The sequence below is a fragment of the Dermochelys coriacea genome, chromosome 2, assembly GCF_009764565.3.
Source record: "Dermochelys coriacea isolate rDerCor1 chromosome 2, rDerCor1.pri.v4, whole genome shotgun sequence".
In the NCBI taxonomy this organism is placed as follows: Eukaryota; Metazoa; Chordata; order Testudines; family Dermochelyidae; genus Dermochelys; species Dermochelys coriacea.
In genome coordinates this window covers 40,553,784-40,578,455 of record NC_050069.1, presented here as the reverse complement: position 1 = coordinate 40,578,455, position 24,672 = coordinate 40,553,784, and the positions used below count along the sequence as shown (strand labels likewise).

The following is a 24,672-nucleotide window of genomic DNA, read 5'->3' as shown; positions in this document are numbered from 1 at the left end:
TCCAAAAGCATTGGCCAGGTTGAGTCATGCTATGGCACATTTCCTGCATGCCCTCCTGGCTATGTGGATGGCAATCTGAAGGACAAAGTTGTGTTCATAGCAGCCTTTGCATGACATGAAGTCTTTCTGGATGGATCTGATGGCTCCTCCGTTTACCAACCAGTTTGTGATCCTAGCCACGAGGCAGCTGGCATACAGTTTGTACATGGTGGAACAGAGAGGTGTGTCTCTGGGTGTTGGGGTTGTCTTGCTTGCCTTTCTTGTAGACGAGCACCATCATAGATTTCTTCCAGGAGCTGAGAGTACGGTGGAACTGTTTGCATTTGTTGAAAATGGCAGTTAGTAGCAGGCAACCAGGATCTCGTTTTTTCAGAAAGTTGTAGTGAATGTCATCTTTTCCTGGGGCTGGTTTTTTTTGGTCTTCATAAGTCTGGCCTCTACTTCCCATGATGTAAAGTCTTGTTCCAGGTCCTCTGCCTAGTCAACCCCAGGGTAAAGGATGAAGGCACTCTGGACACTGCACGTCATTCTAAGCTACATGGTCAAACACCCCCTTGAGGTATGATATATTTACTATTTTTCATAAATTGAGAACAAGGTGGACATGCAATGAAATTGGAACGGCAATAAATTTAAAACTGATAAAAGGAATTAGAAATAAGGTGTCTCAACTTCATGCTCTTCTCTTTAGATTAGGGCTGCCTCGTGTTTTTTCCAAAATATTTTCTATTACAATATGTAAGCATTAGTAGTAGTATACTAAATACACATTTTAGTTAACATACTATCCCAATAATGTGGCAGGCGTATTTTATAATTCATGACTTTTCAATGGGAAAGGAAACTTGGGTCTGAAATGTTCCTGTTCTCTGCATATGTACAGTGAGTATTGGTCATTACAGTAAATTCAAACAAGAAAATGTTATTTATTATCACTCTCGATTATAAACATACAAATATAGCAAATAGTGAAACATTGCAAAGCAGTAATTTCTTTAAAGAACCGTAATATTATTAATCCTTTGGAGTTATTGTTCTATATTTTTTCTGTTAGTGTGTACCTAAACCACTTAGTTTCTAAGCTTATCAACCTGCCAAGAAAACACATACACAGGCACATATGGCTTTACTTTGCTCTGGAAAACTGGAACTTGCTACCACTTTTTCCTTGTCCTATTCAGGTAGTTCATTATTTTGTTGACAGTCCAGGTCCATTAATCTGGCATATTTGGGAAAATTGCTTGCAGACCTTAAATTTCTCTGAAGGCGATCAAATAGGCATTGGAATCCCTCATGTAAATGATGTCTTAAAGTTAAAATAAAATCTACTTTCCAGAAAGTAACTGTAAAACTATTTTATGCAAGATTTCATGTGGGATACCTTAATGGTTGAATAATAAATTTTACCTCATAAAAATGAAATTCAATAATACAGTAGCTTTCTCAACGCAGTAGCATCTGGTTGAATCTCATGAGAGCCAATATTTTCCAACTCATTAGGATCATGTCGTTCTATATGTCGTCAACATTGACTTAGCCAAGCTACCTTTACTTACATAACCGCCAAACTATTAAATAGGTCTCTTGTGGAGTGAAGTCAAATATTCCTCTTATTTTGCTTTTGCCTGGGAAGAAGAGAAGAAAATGTGCATACTGTAACATTTAAACATCTGGTCTAAACCACATCAGGGTAGCGCTGAGGAAAGTAACAGGATTCAGTATTCTTCCCAGGTGTACATATAAAAAGAATTTTGGAGTTGCTGCATAGTTCTTTAACCACTTAGGAAAAAGATTGAAACATAGTGATTTGCTTTCTAATGCCCCTGTTTTAAAACTACTTTCCCGCTCTGCATTTCTAAGCTCAGTTGTAATGCAGGTTGTTGAGCTGTAATCGTTTCCTTGCAACGCACTGGCTTTGAATCTCTGTTTGTTCCACATAACGTGGCCAAGGTTGGCATTCATTTTGAGGACTGTGAGTTAGAATTTCTGTTTAAAATCAAAGTGCACGAGTGCATTCTCTTGAGTAATTGCTTGGGAGTGGCAGAGCACAGCTGTATGAAACTTGCACAGTATAAATATTTTGCTGTCTTTCATGGATGATTGTACCCACATGTGTTCTGATGCATTATGTAGGTTTCTGCATACAATGCATAAATAATACTGTTTTTTATATACAGTTCACTTCTGTGAAAGTAGTACATTTGAAATTAGGTAGAAACTGATCAGCAGAGAGTTTCGAAATATAGCTCAGGATCAAATTATGGTTTATTCAGATATGTTAATTGGTTGGCATATATATGATCATATCACCTTTAATTGTTATGATGAAGACTTACCTTGAAGAATATTTTTAAAACATGAAGGTGTGGGTGCACTGCAGAGATAACATTGATCTCAGCATGAGTGTGACAGTGTGTTATTCTTACAATCACCATTGGTATCTCGGTTGTGGAGAAGCTTCTAGTGTCTTAGAGAAATCTTCCTAATACATCAGGGTTATGGAATGACCCAGCACTGATGATAAATTAAAAAAAATTAAAAAAAAAAAAGAAAAGAAAAGGGGAAAAAAAAGGAACTAACATGAAATGTGTGTATAGAGCACAGTGGTTAAACAATTTCAATTAACAGTTTCAGACTTTTCTTATTAATTTTGTTGAAATTCATGTTGCTCAGTCAAAATATGTACATTAAAGACTTTTATAGTTTTAAGTTTTGTTAACATAAATAAAAATTCAAAGACAAAATTAAAGAATGTTACAAACAGTAAAATAAACAGTAAGGAAATGTACAATTAAGGCATTCAAACAACCTTAACTCCACCCTGTAAACTTGATAGGGGAAAAAAGAAAAACCAAACATCTCTTAAAATAATTTTTAATCTACTTTTTTGACTATAAATGAAATGGTCACATTTGCTGAAAATTCAAAAAATGGGGGCTCTCAATGAAAGGAAATAAACAAACAATGAAAAGGAATCAATAAAAAGTCAGTAACATGGTGTCATGGGAGGCACTCATCTCCTGAGTGACTCCCTATTGGCTGAGTGTGGTGTTGCAATCTTTTTTTTCTGCTCCTGATGCCCCCTGAAGGTTGCCAACCTCACTAGGCAGGTCTTCAGTTGCTCAACCCTCTGGCCAAGTTACACCATCAATATGGATTAACCCTTCCAGGATAGCAAAAGTCCAACAGAACTATCTGCCCTCACCAAGGTCTTCAGGCCAATGCCTGGGCCCTTTTTAAGCCAAACCTTTGCTTGGGGTTTAGGCCATTTTCCCCGTAGCCAGTGGGTGAACCCGGGCCTGCCCACTATTCCGGGTCCTAATCCAGGGACCCTATGAACAGCAGTCACGTATTGTTTTCTTTGACTGGTTGCTGCTGTTCTCCCTGGGCTTCTTCCCACCTCGTCCCTTTCCTTTCATCCTTTACTTAAGGTTACAGTTCTCAAGCCTCTCTCCCAGCCCCAGTAAAGACAGCCCGTTAAGCTCCTTTGGCCACAACAAAGCACCCTTCCTTTCCATCTAGTCCCAGCCAGGAACTGCACTGCTCAGATCCAGCAGGTTTTTTTTAATCTGAGCCTGCTGGGCTCTGATTGGCTGCTTCTATGCCACCCCCTCAGCAGGCCTGGAAGAACCACCTTTGCTGCTCCTTTCCTGGGAGGGGCTCAGGTAGGACTGCAGGGCCTCCAGCAAGTGGCCACAAAGGCTGGTACACCCTGTCACACATGGAAAAGGAAAGGATGATTAGCTTTTGGCCTAAAAGACAAGCATTACTGGATTAATACCATTGCCTTTAACTTGAATAGAGTTATACAGTTGTAGAAGGCACAGTTTAGCCTTGAGTGTGTGTGTTTTTAGGATAACATAAACTCCTGTATGTACAGTGCTGGGCTACCAAGAATAACAACCCAAAGACAGGGCTTACTCTAAAAAGTTGTTTGAGTAGCTGTGTTAGTCTGTATCTGCAAAAAGAACACGAGTACTCGTGGCACCTTGGAGACTAACAAATTTATTTGAACATAAGCTTTCGTGGGCTACAACCCACTTCATCAGATGCATAGAATGGAACATGTAGTAAGAAAATATATATATACATACAGAGAACATGAAAAGGTGGAAGTTGCCATACCAACTCAAAGAGGCTAATTAATTAAGATGAGCTATTATCAGCAGGAGAAAAAAAACTTTTGTAGTGATAATCAAGATGGCCCATTTCAGACAATTGACAAGAAGGTGTGAGGATACTTAACATGGGCAAATAGATTAAATTTGTGTAATGATCCAGCCACTCCCATTCTCTATTCAAGCCCAAGTTAATGGTATCTAGTTTGCAAATTAATTCTAGTTCAGCAGTTTCTCGTTGGAGTCTGTTCTTGAAGCTTTTCTCTTGCAAAATTGCCACCTTTAAGTCTGTTACTAAGTGACCAGAGAGGTTGAAGTGTTCTCCTACTGGTTTTTGAAAATTATGATTCCTGATGTAAGATTTGTGTCCATTTATTCTTTTCTATAGAGTCTGTCCGGTTTGGCCAATGTACATGGCAGAGCGGCATTGCTGGCACATGATGGCATATATCACATTAGTAGATGTGCAGGTGAACGAGCCCCTGATGGCGTGGCTGATGTGATTAGGTCCTATGATAGTGTCACTTGAATAGATATGTGGACAGAGTTGGCATCGGGCTTTGTTGCAAGGATAGGTTACTGGGTTAGTGTTTTTGTTGTGTGGTTTTTGTTGGTGAGTATTTGCTTACAGGTTGTCTGTAAGTGAGGACTGGTCTGTCTCCCAAGATCCGTGAGAGTGAGGGATCGTCTTTCAGGATAGGTTGTAGATCTTTGATGATGCGCTGGAGAGGTTTTAGTTGGGGGCTAAAGGTGACGGCTAGTGGCTTCTGGGTACTCTGTCTGAGGGATTGGAGCAAATGCGGTTGGACCTTCAAGTCAGCAGCACTGCTACGGGTACCGCATGGCCCCACAGTATGTCAACATTTTTATGGCTGACTTAGAACAATGCTTCCTTAGCTCTCGTCCCCTAATGCCCCTACTCTATTTGTGCTACATTGATGACATCTTCATCATCTGGACCCATGGAAAAGAAGTCCTTGAGGAATTCCACCATGATTTCAACAATTTCCATCCCACCATCAACCTCAGCCTGGACCAGTCCACACAAGCTGTCCATTTCCTGGACACTACTGTGATAATAAGCGATGGTCACATAAACACCACCCTATACCAGAAACCTACTGACCACTATACTTACCTGTCCACATATCTATTCAAGTGACAACATCATATTCTTTCTAAGAATTTGATTAATTTGGAGAAATAGCGGCCATGGAAGCACTGATGGCATTCACCCCACCTATGTGACTTTGATCCCTGACTTCCTGGATACGATTTTTTTTTTAAAGAAGAGACTGCTGGGATCATGACTAAATGTGATTACTAACATCTCCTTTAATGGGAAAAATTTGCCATCCACCTTAATACATACAGTAGTCCAACCATCACTTAATGAGAGTAATTGCTCAAACTACTGCCCAATGTCTAATCTCTGCTTTTCATAGATTCATAGATACTAAGGTCAGAAGGGACCATTCTGATCATCTAGTCCGACCTCCTGCACAACGCAGGACACAGAATCTCACCCACTCACTCCTACAAAAAACCTCACCTATGTCTGAGCTACTGAAGTCCTCAAATCGTGGTTTAAAGACTTCAAGGAGCAGAGAAGCCTCCCTCAAGTGACCCGTGCCCCATGCTACAGAGTAAGGCGAAAAACCGCCAGGGCCTCTCCAATCTGCCCTGGAGGAAAATTCCTTCCCGACCCCAAATATGGCGATCAGCTAAACCCTGAGCATATGGGCAAGATTCACCAGCCAGATACCCAGGAAAGAATTTTCTGTAGTAACTCAGATCCCATCCATCTAATATCCCATCTCAGGGGATTAGTCCTATTTACCCTGAATATTTAAAGATCAATTACTTACCAAAATCCCATTATCCCATCATACCATCTCCTCCATAAACTTATCGAGTAGAATCTTAAAACCAGATAGATCTTTTGCCCCTACTGCTTCCCTTGGAAGGCTATTCCAAAACTTCACTCCTCTGATGGTTAAAAACCTTCGTCTGATTTCAAGTCTAAACTTCGTGGTGGCCAGTTTATACCCATTTGTTCTTGTGTCCACATTGCTGCTGAGCTGAAATAATTCCTCTCCCTCTCCTGTATTTATCCCTCTGATATATTTGTAGAGAGCAATCATATCTTCCCTCAACCTTCTTTTAGTTAGGCTAAACAAGCCAAGCTCCTTAAGTCTCCTTTCATAAGACAAGTTTTCCATTCCTTGGATCATCTTAGTAGCCCTTCTCTGTACCTGCTCCAGTTTGAATTCATCCTTTTTAAACATGGGAAACCAGAACTGCACACAGTATTCTAGGTGAGGTCTCACCAGTGCCTTGTATAACGGTACTAAAACTTCCTTATCCCTACTGGAAATGCCTCTCCTGATGCATCCCAAAACCTCATTAGCTTTTTTCACAGCCATATCACATTGGCAGCTCATAGTCATCCTATGATCAACCAATACTCCAAGGTCCTTCTCCTCTTCTGTTACTTCTAATTGATGCATCCCCAACTTATAACTAAAATACTTGTTGTTAATCCCTAAATGCATAACCTTACATTTCTCACTATTAAATTTCATCCTATTACTATTACTCCAGTTTACAAGATCATCCAGATCCTCCTGTATAATATCCCGATCCTTCTCTGAACTGGCAATACCTCCCAGCTTTGTATCATCTGCAAACTTTATTAGCACACTCCCACTTTTTGTGCCAAGGTCAGTAATAAAAATAAGTAATAATAATAAATAAGATTGGTCCCAAAACCGATCCGTGAGGAACTCCACTGGTAACCTCCCTCCAACCTGACAGTTCTCCTTTCAGTAGGACCCGTTGCAGTCTCCCCTTTAACCAATTCCTTATCCACCTTTTGATGTTCATATTGATCCCCATCTTCTCCAATTTAACTAATAATTCCCCATGTGGCAAGGTATCAAATGCCTTACTGAAATCTAGGTAAATTAGATCCACTGCATTTCCTTTCTCTAAAAAATCTGTTACCTTTTCAAAAAAGGAGATTAGGTTGGTTTGGCACGATCTACCTTTTGTAAAACCATGTTGTATTTTGTCCCATTCACCATTGAATTCAATGACCTTAACTAATTTCTCCTTCCAAATTTTTTCCAGGACCTTGCATACTACAGATGTCAAACTAACTGGCCTGTAGTTACCCGGATCACTTTTTTTTCCTTTCTTAAAAATAGGAACTATATTAGCAATTCTCCAATCATTCGGTACTACTCCTGAGTTTACAGATTCATTAAAAATTCTTGCTAATGGGCTGGCAATTTCAGGTGCCAATTCCTTTAATATTCTTGGATGAAGATTATCTGGGCCCCCCGATTTAGTCCCATTAAGCTGTTTGAGTTTCGCTTCTACCTCAGATATGGTAATATCTACCTCCATATCCTCATTCCCAGTTGTCATGCTACCATTATCCCATAAATCCTCTTTAGCCTTATTAAAGACTGAGGCAAAGTATTTTTTGAGATATTGGGCCATGCCTAGATTATCCTTGACCTCCACTCCATTCTCAGTATTTAGAGGCCCCACTTCTTCTTTCTTAGTTTTCTTCTTCTTTATATGGCTATCGAACCTTTTACTATTGGTTTTAATTCCCTTTGCAAGGTCCAACTCTACGCGACTTTTAGCCTGTCTCACTTTATCCCTATATGTTCTGACCTCAATTAGGTAGCTTTCCTTGCTGATCCCTCCCATCTTCCACTCCCTGTATGCTTTCTGCTTCTTCTTAATCACCTCTCTAAGATGCTTGCTCATCCAGCTTGGTCTACAACTCCTTCCTATGAATTTTTTTCCCCTTTCTTGGGATACAGGCTTCCGATAGCTTCTGCAGTTTTGATTTAAAGTAATCCCAGGCCTCCTCTACCTTTAGATCCATAAGTTCTTCAGTCCAATCCACTTCCCTAACTAATTTCCTTAATTTTTGAAAGTCAGCCCTTTTGAAATCAAAAACTCTAGTTGCAGATTTATTTTTGTTAATCCTTCCATTTAGTTTGAACTGAATTAGCTCATGATCACTTGAGCCAAGATTGTCCCCTACAACCATTTCTTCTATGAGGTCCTCGCTACTCACCAAAATTAAATCTAAAATGGCATCCCCTCTAGTCGGTTCAGCAACTACTTGATGAAGGAATCCAGCAGCTATCGCATCTAGGAAAATCTGAGCCCTATTATTATTACTAGCACTGGTCCTCCAGTCTATATCTGGGAAGTAAAAGTCTCCCATGATCACGCAGTTTCCATTAGTATTTACTTCATTAAAGACATTAAAAAGGGCTCTATCCATATCTGAATTAGATCCCGGAGGTCTATAGCATACCCCAAGCACTATCGTAGGAGAGGCTTTACTAGTTATCTTCCCCAATGTAATTTTTGCCCAGACGGACTCTGTCTTATCCATTGCATCGCTTCTTATTTCTTTACATTCTACCTCATCATTGATATACAATGCTACTCCACCACCTTTACCTTTGTTTCTGTCTTTCCTAAAGAGCACATACCCTTCAATACCTGTAGTCCAGTCATGACTACTATTCCACCATGTTTCTGTTATCCCTCTAATATCTGGTTTCACTTCCTGCACCACTAGCTCTAGTTCCTCCATATTGTTACCTAGGCTCCTAGCATTGGTCTAAGCATGTTCATCAAGAAACTAGCACAAATCAATTTTAATGAAAAGTCAGCTGCCAGTGTTCTGGGTCCCTCTCAAGGTAATTTTAGATCTGGTCATGGTATAGAGGCAGCACTTGTTCCTTCAATGAATGACCTCCTCCCTGTCCGTAAATGAAGAAACTAAATCTGTACTTATCATGTGAAGACCCAACTAGGCTAGGCTATGCTAACTGTGAGGAGAGGCAGAGGCAGGCAGAGACGAAAGACAATTTTAAATTTTTAGAACTTTATAAGCAAAAACACAAATATTTTACAAGGATTATAAATTATATAGAATATTGCCAAAGACGTACTATTTATAATAATTATTTATAGTTTACTAATTCATTAACCTTTGTAAGCTTGTACATGCTGTGCAGCTAGTACCAAGTGCATTGTTATTAGCAAAAACAAAAGAGATTATTCTACAGTCACTACTGTGTCACTTCAGAGAAGAATCAGCTTTTCCTTTACTTGGCTGTGAATCCAGCTCCACTCTTGCTGTCCTGGTCTTTCTTTTCTTCAGCTTGAAATGCTCCTTAGATTTGATGTTCCTGTGCCTATACCTCTTTTCACTGAGTTTATCCACAACTGGGATTCTTCTTAGAGTGCTTGCACGTGTCCATTCCCATATAGGTGTGTGTGTACTCTGAGTGCAGTTGCTGGAAATTTTTCCCCTATCAGTATCCATTGAGTCAACTCTGGTACTCTCTGGTGCCATGCGCACGTGGCGCCAGTATAAAGGGCCATGCCAACCCTGTTCCCCTTTGGTTCCTTCTTACCACATGTGATGTTTGGCTGGAACCCTTTATTGCTTAGGCAATTTTCTCCTGCTGTTTTTTTCATAACAGTTTAGTGTAAATAACGGTTTGAGGTTTTAGCTTGGATGCCTCCACACTTAACTTGCGGGGTTGTCTGCCTTCCCGATGCTGGGGCATGCCTTGGTTTCCGGGTTTCAAGTCCTGCATCGCCTGCAGTAAGCCTATGCTCTTAAACGATCTCCACTCAAGAGGGTCCTGATTGATCTCTCAGACCATTTCAGCAGGAATTTTTCCCAGAGTCATGAATGCTCCCTGAAGCCCAGTGTTTTGCGAGTCATCTTTGCAGCATGAGATATCCTGACGATTGACCTATTGGCTACAAGGGACAGTTGTAAATGTTGTGTATTCTGCTCTTGGAGGGGCCTCATTCTGCGGTTCCTGACTGACACGTTCCACCTCAGCTGGCAGTTGACTCTCTTATATGGTTTTCCTCTGATCCCAATAATTTCACAGGTCATTTTCAAGGTGAAAATGAATCTGGCCAAGATGATCTTCATTGCCCCAGCATGGCTGAGGCAGTGTTGCTTTTCTGAGTTTCTTGCGTTGTCGATTCAGCTTTCCATATCCCTTCCTCTCCATCCTGACCTGCTCTCAAAGTCGCACTTTGCATCCCACACTCAGCTCCCTGCATCTCACAGTGCGGCTTTTCCATGGTTGAATGAGGAGGAAGAGCAATGTTTGGTGGCTGTTTGACAAGTCCTATTCAGGAGTAGAAAGCCCTCTGCCAGGATGGCCTACTCAGCAAAGTGGAAGTGTTTTTCAATGTGGTCATTGGCCTATTGAATTCAGCTAACTCTGGCTAGTATCCAAGACATCTTGGAGTGTTTGCTGCATCCTCAGTAGTTGGGCCTTATGTTTAACTAATTGAGAATGCATCTAGCGGCGATATCACCTTTTCATTGACCCATTCATGGAAGATCAGTGTTTTCCAGTGCCATAGTGGTGAGATTCTTAAAAAGAATCCTTCATCCCCATCCATCAGTGTAGGAACTGGTTCCCTTGTGGGACATTAATATGGTCTTGTCAGCTCTGGTGGGACCTGTGTTTGAGCCTCTGGCATCCTGTGCCTTTCCTCTCTTATGTCAAAAAGCTGCATTCCTTTTGGTGATCACATCTGTGAGAAGAGTGTGGAGTTGCAGGCTTTGATGGCAGTGTCTCCTTTACATGCAATTCTCCAAAGACAGTGATGTTGCGGCTGCACCTGAAATGTGTGTCTAAAGTGGTCTCGTGGCATACTTGTTTGTATTTGTTCCTGAACTGCCATCATCTCTGGAGGAGCAGTGTCTTCATGCATTAGATGTTAGGCGGTGTCTGGTCTTTTACCTGCATAAAAGTAAACCCTTTTGGGCTTCGCCTCACCTCTTTGTGTTGTGTTTGTGCAAACCATATGAAGACACAATAGTCTCATCATAGACGATCTCTAAGACGATAGCATCCTACATCAAGATTGCGTACGAAACAGCTTTGACTATCCCTGTATGTGTGCAAGCTCATTCTATGAGAGTGCAAGCTACAATAGCGTTCTTAAGTGACATCTCAATACTGAATATTTGCAGGGCTGCCACATAGTCATTGATGCATACTTTTACGAACCATTACGCCATTACTGCAGCATCCAGAGCAGATGCAGACTTTGGGAAGGTAGTCCTGAAGTCCTTGTTAAATAGGTTCAGAGCCTCGCCTCGCCTCCTATGAATGGTGCTTGTGAGTCACCTAAATGGAATACACAGTTGCATCTATTCAAAGACGAAGATATGGTTACTTCCTGTAACAGTGGTTCTTTGAGATGTGATGTAGGCTTGTATTCCATGACCGACCCTCTGTTCCCTCTACATCGGAGTCTAGTCTCTCAGCATTTGGTGTGAAGGAACTGATGGGGGTCAGGGTGGCGTCAGGGGAGGGGCTCTGATTACAAGACGCGACCGCTGCCTCTCTACAAGCAAAATTCTCTGTCTATGGTATGCTGGGTGTGCACACACCTAAATGGGATACATGACTGAGTCACATCTTGAAGAACAACAATTACAGTAAGTAACCATTTCTTCTGTGGTGTGAATGAAATGTGAACTAGAAAACACAACACATTTAGAACAAAAACCAGAGACGTTTCCTTGAGACTTGTACTAAGGATATATTTGTTACATTAGTTACATGTAATCCTTTGTAACTATCATAATCATAACTACATGGGTTGGTTTAAGATTAAGTGCATTTATAATGTAACATATATTTATGCAGTAGGAACATATTTTCTGTTTAAGTATAATATTTGGGCTTGATTTGAATTTCATGATTCTATGAAACATATGTCTGTTTGATCAAAGTAAAAGTTGCAGGATGCTGAAATCATGTGAATAGATTCAAAGTACTGCACTGTTTAAAATTTCTATTATGACAGTACCTGGCACATTAACTGATGAATACATATTATTTGCAATGTATTTTTCCATTGTAAGGAAAATTGCAAGGTATTTTTGTATTTCACTGATGATAGAGCAAAAGATGTTTTCTTAGAGTAGATATTTTGTGGTGAGCTTCTTATATGTAGACTATTTGAGGAATGATTATATTTGATCTGTGCTAGCAATACAGGAATATACTGTCTTCCTTTTAATTTATTTCAGGTTTAGTCAATTTCGTGATGATGATAAATTGTAATGACCATGTTTATATAAATAGATATAATATATTATATATTTTTTATATATTTATTTTAATATATTTTGAGGCAACGATAAAGAAAAAAAATCAAGTTGGTTTATGTTGCAATAGAGCAACACATCATAATTTTATTTTTAAAGTAGTGCCCACTATGTCCTAGGAATTTTCCAAAATCTGTAGAAAGACTGTCAGATAAAATAATTTAATTACCAGAAGTTGGTGTGACACTCTGGCACCCCAGTATTCATCACTGTCATGTTATTAGGATATGTTTTGTACAAAGTATGCCTTGTGAGGTATCATTGTAAAAGTCTTGATCTGGTAGACATTAATATCTTGTTGGATTATATGTGCTATCATAGTTTGTGAAGTTAGGAAGTTTGGCTATGTATGTGTTACTGAAACATGTTGTGAGGTTGAAAACACCCACAAGCAGCCTTTCAGGTACAACAGTAAAAAGGCCAAACAATGTGAATGGTTTATTGAGGAAATGCGCACAAGAACAAGAATTGCCCCAGGAACTGTGTACAATAGAAACCTCTCATAGATAGCACTACACAGTGGGAACTGTTTGACCCAGGTCACAGCAAAAGAGCTTTCCAGAAAGTGGGAAGAAGATATAAAAGGGAGACAATGACATCATGATGGGACCTAATTCTCCCTACAACAACGTACCTGGAAACACCTGAGGGGCAAGGACTGAACGCTGGGAAGTGTTGATCCCAGAGTAGAGGGATTTTTAGCGTATGAAAACTTGGAAAATCCAGGGCAGTTTGTGCCTTAAGAATCTGCTAGCTTGTATATTACTCAGGGAGAGAATTTGCTAATTCATATCCTACCTATTTAGTGTATTAAGCTCAGTTTGTGGTTTTGTTTATTTACTATTTATTGCTTTGATCTCTTAGTTATCACTTATAATCACTTAAAATCTATCCTTTTGTAGTTAATAAACTTGTTTTTGTTTTGTCTAAAACCAGTATGGAACTCATACTTGGGGCAGAAAGCTGTTGCATATCTTCTTCCACATTGAGGATGGGGGTAAATTTTATGAGCTTATGCTGTACAGTTCCCTGTGCCATGCAAGACTATATAATTTGGGGTTTGCACTCCAGAGGGGATGCGTGCCTTAGCAACTGGGAGGTGCCTTAGCTGAGCCTTTCCATGCGGAGCTGATCTCACCATCTGTGTGTGAAGCTGCAGTAGGGTGTGTCCCTATCTGTGTGAATTTTGGTGAAAGAGCAAGCTTGGAGAGCTTGGTAACTTATCACAGCACCACTATGTGAAAGGGAGCCCAGGCTGGTGAGTCAGGAAGGCTCAGTGGTACCTCAGTTCCAAGTGGCACCCCAAGAGGAACCCATTACAGTTGGATTTTCAATAAATATTAACAATAATGAGTAAGTAGCATACTTTATTTTTCAGGGCCACCATGCCAGTGGCGGGGGGGAGGTTGAGTTTTCATTCTGAACCACAGAATAATTTATTCTGTGATGTCCCAGGATAGGAGGGAGTTCTGATTTCTAGAAAGTATTTTTCCAAAACCTAATGTTTGATTGAAAATAGTTTTATGATGTTAGTTTTGTATTTTCATAAAGGTTTGTGTGTAATAGAAATATTTAGAAACATAACAGTAAAAAATATAAAAAAAATCTGTACAGCAATCAATATCCGCAAGCAACAATAGGTAGAAACTTTAAAAGGAAACATTTAAAGTTTCAGTTTGCTCAAACGTGTAATGTTATATGGGGAGAAAGTTACTAAGTGGGGAAAAGAGATTATCATTCTACTGGAGTATAGGTTACTGCTATTCAATGAAGAGTTTTTCTGTCTGTGTGAAATAAAATCTGAGGAGGAGAAAGAATAAGAGAGAAATCAAAGATTTGTTGCTTTGCCCAGACATCTCTTTGGCTTGACAAATATGCACGCCCCTTTGTACTTCTGCTCTGAAGTGTAGGGGCATCACAATAGAGAATATTCTGGGAAAGATGTACGGTAACGCCTCGCTTAACATTGTAGTTATGTTCCTGAAAAATACGACTTTGAGCGAAATGATGTTGAGTGAATCCAATTTCCCCATAAGAATTAATGTAAATGGGGGGGTTAGGTTCCAGGGAAATTTTTTTGCCAGACAAAAGACTACACACACACACACACATTATCAAGGTTCCTTCCCCACTTTGAACTCTAGGGTACAGATGTGGGGACCTGCATGAAAGACCCCCTAAGCTTATTCTTAGCAGCTTAGTGCTGCCACCACCACCAAGCGTGTTAAACAAGGAAGAGGGAAAGAGCCAACTTGGAGACATCTTCCCCCAAGCCCTACACCCCCTTTCCTGGGGAAGGCTTGATAAAAATCCTCACCAATTTGTACAGGTGAACACAGACCCAAACCCTTGGATCTTAAGAACAATGAAAAAACAATCAGGTTCTTAAAAGAAGAATTTTAATTAAAGAAAAGGTAAAAGAATCACCTCTGTAAAATCAGGATGGTAAATACCGTACAGGGTAATCAGATTCAAAACATAGAGAATCCCTCTAGGCAAAATCTTAAGGTACAAAAAGACACAAAAACAGGAATATACATTCCATTCAGCACAGCCTATTTTACCAGCCATTAAACAAAAGGAAATCTAACACATTTCTAGCTAGGTTACTTACTAACTTTTTACAGGAGTTCTGAGCTACATTCCTGATCTGTTCCCGGCAAAAGCATCACACAGACAGACCCTTTGTCCCCACCCCCAGCTCCAGTTTGTCTCCTCATTGGTCGTTTTGGTCAGGTGCCAGCGAGGTTAGCTTAGCTTCTTAACCCTTTACAGGTGAAAGGGTTTTGCCTCTGGCCAGGAGGGATTTAAAGGTGATTACCCTTCCCTTTATATTTATGAGACACACATGCACTGTATAAGTTTTAAACAAACAATTTAATACTGTACACAGCAATGATGATTGTGAAGCTTGGTTGAGGTGGTGGAGTCAGAGGGTGGGATATTTCCCAGGGAATGCCTTACTGCTAAATGATGAACTAGCAATTGGCTGAGCCCTCAAGGGTTAACTCATTAATGTAGCTTCACATTCTACAAGGCAGCACGAATGGAGGGAGGGGAGTCAGCATGGCAGACAGAGATGTGCATTTCCCCTTTAAGTACGCTGACACCACGCTTAAGTACACTACCTTATTAAGTTAATCAGCAAACTGAGACTGCAGCAACTGCTGCCAGGAAGCTCCCTCCATCCTGAGCCCTGTCATGGTGTGCCCCCTGCTCTATGGAGATGGGGTAAGCGGAGGGCAGGAGCAGGGGGCAGGGGGACATCCTGACATTACCCCCCTTCTCCTCTCTTCCCTCCCTCACCCCCCCACGCAGGAGGCTCTGGAGAGCAGCACGTGGCAGTGGGGGGAGGGACAGCTGAACTGCTGGCAATTGATAGCCTGCTTGGCGGCTACTGCACAGGGAACATAGGGGAGCGGGGAACTGATGGGGGGCTGCCGGTCCACCCTGGTTCCAAGCCCCCACCAGCTAGCTGCAACGGGCTGCTCTTCCTGCAAGGAGTGGACAAAGCAGGTGGCTGCCAAACGACGTTATAAGGGAGCATTGCACAGCTTTAAACGAGCATGTTCCCTAATTGATCAGCAATGTAACAACGAAACAACGTTAACTGGGACGTATTTAAGTGAGGAGTTACTGTCCCCTAGAATTCTCTCCACTTTGATGTGTTGCTGTAACACTTTTCAAACAAACGAGAAAGGTTGAACGCCCTCTGTGGGTGTTGTTGTGTGGTATAATATCAAATAAGAATTGCAAGCAATATCAGTGGGTTCCAAGTAGAAAGACCACAAGTAGTCAACACCTGAGCTTTGTCTGACCAAAAAGATGATCTCTACATCTGCCCAGCATCCTTTAACAACTTGATGTGGAACTGGCATAGTACTGATTCAGAGGGAGGATGTCATCAACACTATTTGCTGAAACAACTTTGGAAGCCTCCTAAATAATTACTGTCCCTAGCCTTAACTTACTTAGCTTCTCTCTTTTGAGACTATATCATGAGGGCTGCAGATCATATCAAAAGTGTCTTACCCTTTTTTCTGTCTCTGGCTTGGTGTTTTTCCTTTGTTTTGGGGGCAGCATGAGACACAAATCCAATCCTTAACTCTCCTCTTTGTTATGGTGACTGTGCTTCCTGTTCCCTGCTGCATTTAATCCTTAACCTTCTTTTTTTACTTCTGGCTGCTGCACCTGATCCCAGGGACATCCTACTACCTTGCCTTCTCTTTTCTTGGACATCCTCATTTCTGATGTTTCCTCTCTCCACTTGTTGGCTGCTCTCTCTGTTCTAGTTTTCCTTAGTTAGTAACAGTGAGTTATTTACAGAGTTGGCTTTGATCTTCTCTTGAGTGAATCATATTCTATTGACATTAACTCATCACATGCTGTTGAATAGTTAAAGTAAAAACCATCTGGCAAGTGCCACATATTTAACATATAATGTTAAATGCTCTTGAAAATTAGGGTTAAATGAATATACTTTTAAATAACTAAAGATTTGGTCTTACAAAAGATTCCCCATCCAAGAAGTAGTCTCTAAAAACCAAAGCGCTCTCTAAGATGGAAAAATAGCAGTGGAACAGCCGGAGAAAGAATCCCTCTTGTTCTTATTCCTTGGAGGTATTTTGAAGCGGGAAGTTCTGAATTCCTCCTCTTCTCCCTGAACTAATAGCTTTTCAGGGCTACTTGTCTTATTTTCAAAACCAATTCCTGGGTATTTCCCATTGTCACTGGTAGATTTGCTATAGCTCTCCTCACTCATCCATACCCAATATATTATGTTCTCTTTTCTCTTGGGAGAAAGAAGGCCTAGAATTTTAAAGGCAATCCATCCTCTCTGCTGCAGGGCTAGTAACATTTGTTCCTCTTAGATGAATGGTTTTTGAGTTTCTACTTGACTTATCTAAGAATTGGTCCATGGGAAGGTGAGTCATCCCATCCGGTTTATGAAATGGTTAAAAAAAAAAAAGTCCGTAAAGACTTTCATATTTGGAGTCAGCATGGTTAACTATTGTTATAGAGACCCACTTGATCTGATTATATCAATTGCTTTCTAGCACTGCCATTACTTCCAGGTCAGTCTCAAGAACTGGTTCTCCAGTCCTGTACTTTTCACTTTGGTCTTTCATTCCCCAGAGCCAATGCCTAGTTTATAGCAGCTGTAGGAGCCCACCTCAGGAAGAAGGGATAGAGGGTGATAGTAATTCCCTGTCTCAGTTACTGACTCATTGGGGACAGTGTTCTGATTCTTAAACAGAAAAGCTCTCTGACCTCCACCTGGAATCTTAATCACCTGGGGATCCAGCCTATCTGTCTGTAAAGGCTGATAAAATAACGTTACCAGTCTGGGGATTCTATTCTCTACAGCCTTGCCCCTTTTATGAGCTGCTTTTTTTCCTTGTATCCTGTACTGAGGTTTTCCCTTGTGCTTCTTCTAGCTTTCAACCCTGCAACAGTTCTTTTTATGCACCTAAGCCAAATGGGAGCAGAACTTGGACAAAATAAGCATCACTCAGTAACCCTTCTGCCAAGCAGAGCCAGCCGCAACCAGGGCTGGGTTCAATATCTAGGGGTTCCTTTCCATTGATACAACACAGAACTGGCTCAAGCCCCCACCCAGTAATCTGGGAAAATTACACACCATGGGTAGGTCTGAGAGGCATTATTTCCCCACTCGCAAGCACAGTCTGAGTGCAGAAAAGAAACGTTTAATAAAAGGAAAGAAGTAACTCATTATTAATTTGGGAAAACACAGCAAACAGGATTTATAAACATAAACCATGAGCAAAGTAAATTGGGCAGTGTCCTTTTCCCCTCAGATTCTTAAGTCCAGCAACCCAAAAATCCCTTTAACGTGCCCATCCCTTCTCTGCACCCCACTCACAGTTGCTGTCCTTGGTTAGTGCAGACCCAGAGTTCAGAGGTGTATCTGCAGATTTCACCTCTCACCCTGAATGGAGGTAAGGAGGCACATTGCTTGCTCTATGGGCCCTCTCTGCCGGCCGCCCCGCCAGCCGCTTGCTGTGCCACCTGGCTGCCCCCCCAGCTGCTCATTCGCCAGCCAACTGTCAATCACCTTCTGCTGCCACCTGTCTCTCTGCTGTGACCTCTGTACATCAGTCTCGTAATGATTTTCAGTTCTTTGCAGGCTGGGCAAAAACACTGCCTCATCTCAAGGAATTTCATCTCTCAGTGATTGTCAGCTCTGAGTAGAACACAGTCCCATCCCAACTGATTTTTAACTTTGATTGAGCATTTAAAATAACAAAGAAGCTCCTAATGAAGCCCATTTAGCTCTTTCTTTAAACAGTGGGGAGGAACAGGTTAAACCAGTCCAGGGAGGACCCTTGGTGAGGGTTTGCAGCTTCCTAGTTGAGACACCTGTTCCCTCCCCTTACTTTCACAGGGCCCTGGCATTTGAGCCCCTGGCTTAATGAGGACCTTTCAGCTGAAGGTGACCCCCCTCATTTGGGACAGGTTAAGCACAGTCCTGCTTCCTTGTATTCCTACAATAATTACAACATTTTGGTAACAACATTTCACTACTCCTGCATTCAGTACTAATGTGATTTGTACCCAACACCAGCCAAAATTAATTACTTTGTCACTGTTCTATGTGCTGAATATCTAAGCAGAGCAGGAACAAACTGTATTTACATAAACACACCCAAAGTCTCTCCCCCTCTCAGCTAGCAGTTAGGGAAGCATTCATTCAGACCCTACTTACAACTCTTAGGATAAAATTCTCCTGTGAGCAGGCTTCAGATCTCTTACCTTTTGGTGGGGGAGGGGAGGTGCTTTCAGATTTTTTGTTGGGCTTTTCTAACAGTTGAGCCTTTTCCTGTTTTTTTTTTTTTTTTTTTTTAAGGGTAGAGTAAGGTGAATGTGTAGGGCATGGAAAGATGGTTCAGGGGAAATGCAGCTCTGAGTGAGTTCTATAGAATTGTTTTACAGTTAAGAATCATAAGGGCCATGATTGTTTTCTGGGGACTCCTCAAATTCATCAGTTGTAGCTTGTAAATTAACAAGAGGGGAAGAAATGAGAGTCCTTAGTTTTTGTCAGTCAGCCTTGTCATTCCATTGGAAGGTGAAAAATGTCATTGTTTTAAGACGTTTAAACTAGTTTAGATGTTTAAATTAATTCTTTTAACATTGTATGAAAATAAAAATTGTCTTAGTGACTCAGACCACTGGTTCATCTATCTGTATTCTCTCTCTGACGGTGGCCAGTATCTAATGATTCGGAGGAATGTTAAAGAAATCCAACAGTGCACAATTATGGTTATGAGACTGTCCTTTTTCTGGTTTCTCTGAGTTCACCCCCACATGTGTTGACTTCGTGCCTTTACCCATCAGGAGATTAAAATCTCACAATTCTTCCATTCTTATACTGGGATCTGGGTACAACTTCCCATCTGTGTCAAATGCTAACCATCATACAAACCTGACAGTTTCAGTCATCTGCTTGATTCTCTCTTTGGAGTCCTGTGACCAGAGATACAGATAAAACAAGTATGTTTATTAGCAAATGGAACAAAGCATTAGAGAACATTATTTCAAAACAATTAACAGCCTACACACACACACACACACACTTTCACTTCAAGCTAAGTTAGGTGGGCTTCCTTCTAGAGTTTCAGAAAAAGAACAGATCTTTCTTACACTTCGTTAGGAAGTCAAGGAGCTCCTGGGGCCAGGCTTTGTCTCCGTGTGTCTATCCATCTGTTCCCATTTTTCTCAGGGAAACAGCCTTTTCTGAAAGATGCTATGTATGCCTGAGCGGAATTTCAATATTACTCAGTGGTCTTTGTTACAGGGCCTGGGTGTGAAGTCTTCTTTCTGCCTCAGGCTGTTTTTTTCCCAATTGACCAGCTTGGCCATTTAAGAAAATGCCTCCATGATGGCTGTTAATTGTTTGGCAGTTAGATTCATTCAGCCTTGCTGGCTTGCTATCGCTTTGTGTTCCCCTCTGACATTCCAAAATGCCATCTCAAGAAATCCAATACATAAACCACATTTTGAGGATACAAATAAACGTTCCTTATTAAGCACCCTTACATTTTTCACAATCAGTAGATGGAGGAAATTATAAGTTTTTCTAACACTAGTTATATTAATTATATCACTTTCCTGTCCTTTCCTGAAATGTTTCTGTACTGAAATTTGCACTTTCCTTGATCAATTATTTTAAGCCTAAATTAGGGTATGTCTATATTACCCGCTGGATCGGTGGGCAGTGATCGATCCAGTGGGGATTGATTTATCGCGTCTAGTCTAGACGCGATAAATCGGCTGCCAGTGCTCTCCCATCGACTCCGGTACTCCACCGGGCGAGAGAGACAGGCGGAGTAGACGGGGGGAGCGGCAGCAGTCGACTCACCGTAGTGAAGACACCGCGGTGAGTAGATCTAAGTACGTCGGCTTCAGCTACGTTATTCACGTAGCTGAAGTTGCGTTACTTAGATCGATTTCCGTCCCCCCTCCCCCGTGTAGACCAGGCCTTAGACTTTGTCTCACCAGTTACATTACAACAAGTTGTCTCATGCTTCCCAGTTTTAAAGGGTATTCTTTCATTGTAGGTGCTTAGAGTGAGCATCTGCCAGTTGCTGTTCTAAAGCTTTATATTCACTACTGAGAATACATTTATGGCCTGTTGCTTCCTACATTTGAGTCTGTTCCAAATTCATTGCATATTGTTGGCAATAAAGGTCTGCAACTGTGGTATATTTAGAACACTGTAATGTGAAGTGTAAAAATCCCATTCTGTGTATTATCTAACTTGTAAAATGTAAACTAAGGAGTTTAGGCATTGAACTAGGGCTTTACTTTTTCTTTTAAGATGTCTCTCTCAGTAGACTCATTCTCAAGTTCTTGAACCTTATTTAATGTAAGATTTAAAATAATGCTTTGTGACATTTACTCAACAGTGATTTCAACTCTATCTGGGCATTTATAGGAATGTCTAGGATCTAGTACATTTCAGTCTTTTAAAAGATTGAATTTAGTTTTGAGAATAGGATCTGGACTTTAGCTTTCTCTTGCAGCCCCAGAACTTATAAAGGTTTAGTTCGTTGTTCTCAAAAAAACCCTTCTTCTAAAAAGAAGTCTATTTTTCTTCATTTGACAGTGGACAAGCTTATGTTCTCTGTCTATTCCTGTTAATTTATGGTTTTAAAAATCTTAAGTCTCTGTAAAACTTCAGTTTTCTCAGGTCTAATTGATAAACCATCCACTTTGTCTTCTACACACTTAAAGACATTAAAGTAATTAAAGCTTTCCCAGTGGAAGTGCTTCTCTACAGTGTTATTTACCCTGTAAGAAATGATGGTCTAGGTTCAGGTTGCTTTGTAGTTATTTTTGTCAGCATAGCTGGCACAAAATTGCTCCAAAATAGCTGCATAAGCCCCCAAGGGAATATTCAAAAACCAAGGCGCCCTCCATGGGAGCCACAGAGTCAGCTCTGCACTTCTTCCCAGTGCAGTGTGAGGGCTGGAGGCAAAGTGGCTTGTGTCCTCTGCATTGCTGCAATGGCCTGTAAAGTGCATTTTGCATCACTGCACCAGGGGACCAATCTGACTGCTGGCAGCTTCTGAATGGGGGGAAGAAGCCAGCTGGTTCTCCTCTGTCCATGTGCCAGCTCTAATAATTACCACCAGTCACTGTTATCTGAAAATGTAGAGCAATTGGCACCTATGGTTGTTAGTTTCTTTGGATCAAAACCTATTTCACACAGTACCAGAAAGGTCTAATCCCACTGGAATAAACAAAAAAATCAACTAAGGGGCAATGAGCCAACATAAACTGGTGTTAAGATAGATGCTACCACTGAACAGCTTCAAAGAGGTGCTGCCCCACAATCCTTTTGTTGTTTCATGGTCTGCATGTTCTTTCAAGATATTCCTTCTTGCCCCTCCCCTTCCTTTTCACCCCCAACAAAGATGAAAACACCTCTATCCCGGTATAACGTGGTCCTCGGAAACCAAAAAATCTTAGTGTTATAGGTGAAACTGCATTATATCGAACTTGCTTTGGCCTCGAGCATTTCCTTTAATAGTCACTGCCCACCCTCTGACTGATCCCTCAGAACCCCCAACCCATCCAACCCCCCCCAGCTCCTTGTCCCCTGACTACTGTCTCCAGAGAGCTCCCGTTCCTAACCACCCCTCCCAAGACCCCACTCCCTATCTAACCTCCCCTGCTCCTTGTTCCCTGACCGCCCCCTCCAGAGACACCCCCCCCGCCCCAATCACCCCCAGGACCCCATCCCCCTATCCAACCCCAAGCTCCCTGTCCCCTGACTGTCCCAACCCCTATCCACACCCCCGCCCCCTGACAGGCCCCCTGGGACTCCCACGCCCTATCCCATGCCCCCATTCCCCATCCCCTGACCGCCCCGCCCCCAGAACTTCTGAACCATCCAACCCCTGTTGCTCCCTGTCCCCTGAGTGCCCCCCGAGACTCTTTGCCCCTTACGCAACTCCCCAGCCCAGCACCCTTAACACGCTGCTCAGAGCAGTGTGTCGGAACCAGACACGCTGATGCGCTGATCCGCCGGACCGCGCAGCCCTGCCCCCCAGAGCGCTGCTTTACCGTGTTATATCAGGTTACGTTATATCGCGGTAGAGTTGTATTTATTTTTTGCAATCCATTTTGGGCTGTCGATAGTCAGGAGTTTAACTCGCTTACAGAGATACAGTTGCATCATGAAATTTTGTTTAGGTTGTTTGTCAAACAAAGTTACAAGATGCTAGAGCAAAAACAGAAACAAAAAACCAAACCAAAACAAATAATAATGCTATATTTATATTGCTGTTTACTAGGTTTAATTGAACTTGTAAAGAGATCATATAACTGGGGGCATGACAGAGCAATTCACAGAAGTTTAAATATACTGAAAAGTAAGAGAACATTTTTTTCATTCTGTTTAAAATTGTGTACACCATTAGCTTTTGTTATACTAAAAGTGGGCAAACTACAGCCTGTGGGCCACATCCGGCCTCTGGGACTGTCCTGCCAGGCCCCTGAGCTCCCAGCCGGGGACGCTCACCCCCTGCTGTCCCGCCTTTCTTGCAGTGTGGGCAGCGCACTTATGCAGGGCAGTGTGGCAGTGTGACTGGCTCCGGCCAGGTGGCATGGCTGCCAGACGTGCTGCTCTGAGCGGCATAGTAAGGGGTCTGGGGCGTTGGATAAGAGGCAGGGGGTCCCAGGGAGCACTCAGGGGACAGGGAGCAGGAGGCAATTCGATGGGGCAGAGGGTCGGGGGGGGCAGAGGACAGGGAACGGGGGGGTTGGATAGGGTGTGGGAGTACCGGGGGGCCTGTCAGAGGTTGGGGCAGTCAGGGGACGGGAGCAGGGAGGGTCGGATGGGGGGTGGGGTCCCAGGGGGCAGTTTGGGGTGTGGGTGTGGATAGGGGTCGGGGCAATCGGGACAGGGAGCAGGGCGGGTTGGATGGGTCGGGGGTTTGGGGAGGGCAGTCGGGACAGGGAGCAGTAGGGGTTAGATGGGGGTAGGTACTGGGAGTGGTTAGGGGACAAGGAGCTGGGGTTGGATGGGTGGAGGGTTCTGAGGGGGGCAGTTGGGGTAGGTAGTGGGAGGGGGCGGTTAGGGGGTGGGGGCCATGCTGTTGGGGGGGCACAACCTTCCCTACCCGACCCTCCATACAGTTTTGGAACCCTGATGTGGCCCTCGGACCAAAAAGTTTGCCCACCCCTGTGTTATATGTTGAAGCCTCTTTCAAACATTCTGTATATTTCTTGCAAATGGGAGACAGTTCCTCCCAGGTGTTCACAAAATGCATCTTAGGTTATTTCTTGCTATAATTTATCTTTGCCACTGGTTTCTTTAGTTAACTCTGAATTCCTTCTATTGGATTTAGATTAGGTGGCCGTGATCACCAAGTTGCTAAGTGCTTGATCTTTCCTTCAGAAAGCTTTTTATAAAACCTGTTTTGATGTGTGGAGCTACTTTTCCAGTGGGAAAATTTTTATGCTACTATCTCTTCATATATCCAAAATGTTTCCAATAAAGTACAGCTTGCCAACATATTTAGAAGAGGGGTGGTCTTCACAAAGGCAGTGTCTCCGCCATGCTTGACAGTAGGAACCAACTATTTTTCTTTATTAAATTCATTTTTATTCATTTAGATAGTTTATTTATAAAATTTGAACCTCTGAATACATTTCAGTGCATGCTTAAAAATCTAATAAAAACATTAAATTTTATCTTGATAACAATAAAAGGAACATTCCTAAAAGAGAACAATCCCATAACAATCTTCATTGCTATTACCCTTATTCCATCCTCTCCCAACTCTTTTGTCACCTTAACTTGTTGTACAACATGTAAATTTAGAT

The 24,672-nt window shown here is 41.9% G+C and overlaps 1 protein-coding gene and 1 long non-coding RNA gene across 19 annotated transcripts in view; both read left to right on the top strand.

Annotated features, from left to right (window-relative positions):
• Window positions 1–24,672, top strand: part of VPS13B (vacuolar protein sorting 13 homolog B) — a 921,736-nt gene that overhangs the window by 240,893 nt on the left and 656,171 nt on the right. The window lies entirely within an intron of this gene.
• LOC122458622 lies at window positions 3,836–15,603 on the top strand. The gene is made up of 3 exons (XR_006278699.1): window positions 3,836–3,846; window positions 9,432–9,439; window positions 15,375–15,603. It is a non-coding gene; the product is annotated as an uncharacterized LOC122458622 (long non-coding RNA).